The following is a 1,277-nucleotide window of genomic DNA, read 5'->3' on the forward strand; positions in this document are numbered from 1 at the left end:
TAAAAATATCTTTCATACATTTCATTGTGTACATTAAAGAATGTAAGTTTGCCTTTTTCCTGTAATCAATACTTAATAAAGGATTTATTTTTATTTATTTATATACAATTTCATACGTGGTTCGTGATAGTAAACTCGATAGGACATAGTGGCACTATGAACATCCGAATCACTCATCATTCGAACATTCAAATATTTATTCGAATATTAGTATATTCCAAGTAATGTTAACGACGTTAATATGCTTGCCTTTATAGTTAATAATGTCAATTCTTACTTAAAACATACTTCCTTAACAGGACATTGAAGAAAAGGTAGTTGCCAACGGCCATACCATGCTGAATATACCGGTTCTCGTCCGATCACCGAAGTCAAGCAGCATCGGGCCTGGTCAGTACTTGGATGGGTGACCGCCTGGGAACACCAGGTGCTGTTGGCATCTCTTTTTCAAATTTCATTATCCTTCAAGTACGAAAATACTAGAAACATTAATTTTATAGTACTTTCAAGAGATAATTTATCAACATTATTTCATAGCGATTAATCGATATTCTAAGCGTTATACCCACTATTTCTTACACTAACAGCCTGTTTATTTGCACGGCACATTAAAATAACCTGATTTCCGATCCGTGTGCACCTACTACTATACTTAACACGGAATGTATTACCACTTTTTAAAAGTAAATTATTATGACTAAGTGTAGATCTCCGGCGAGTAAATGCCTTTCGTATACAAGCACGACACATCTCCGCTATGTGCTTTACTTTTTTACTAACAGCATATAGAAATTGGATTTCAAGGTGTTTCTACATAACAGAATGAAGCAAATTTCGTGATTTAACTCTTTCGAATAATGTGTTGGTCCTGACAAGGACCGTTTGAAATGAAAAATCTTGAAGAAGATTTTTACTTAGAGCTTGTGTACTTGGTAACAGCCTTCGTACCCTCACTTACAGCGTGCTTGGCAAGTTCACCAGGCAAAAGAAGGCGCACAGCTGTTTGGATTTCCCGGCTGGTGATAGTTGACCGCTTATTGTAATGGGCCAAACGAGAAGCTTCAGCAGCAATACGCTCGAAGATGTCATTAACAAAGCTGTTCATGATACTCATAGCTTTGCTAGATATGCCAGTGTCAGGATGCACTTGCTTCAAAACTTTGTAGATGTAAATGGCATAGCTCTCCTTCCTCCTCCTCTTCTTCTTCTTATCTCCCTTGGAGATATTCTTTTGGGCTTTACCAGCCTTCTTTGCAGCCTTTCCGCTAGTTTTTGGT

At 37.3% G+C, this 1,277-nt stretch overlaps 1 non-coding gene across 1 annotated transcript; it reads left to right on the forward strand.

Moving 5' to 3' along the window:
- Nucleotides 1-320: 320 nt before the first annotated feature.
- LOC145677921 (5S ribosomal RNA) lies at nt 321-439 on the forward strand. Its single transcript, XR_014130092.1, has one exon. It is a non-coding gene; the product is annotated as a 5S ribosomal RNA (ribosomal RNA).
- Nucleotides 440-1,277: the final 838 nt, after the last annotated feature.

The sequence above is a fragment of the Thermobia domestica genome, unplaced genomic scaffold (assembly GCF_964235325.1).
Source record: "Thermobia domestica unplaced genomic scaffold, izTheDome1.hap1.1 HAP1_SCAFFOLD_1608, whole genome shotgun sequence".
NCBI classification, from domain to species: domain Eukaryota; kingdom Metazoa; phylum Arthropoda; class Insecta; order Zygentoma; family Lepismatidae; genus Thermobia; species Thermobia domestica.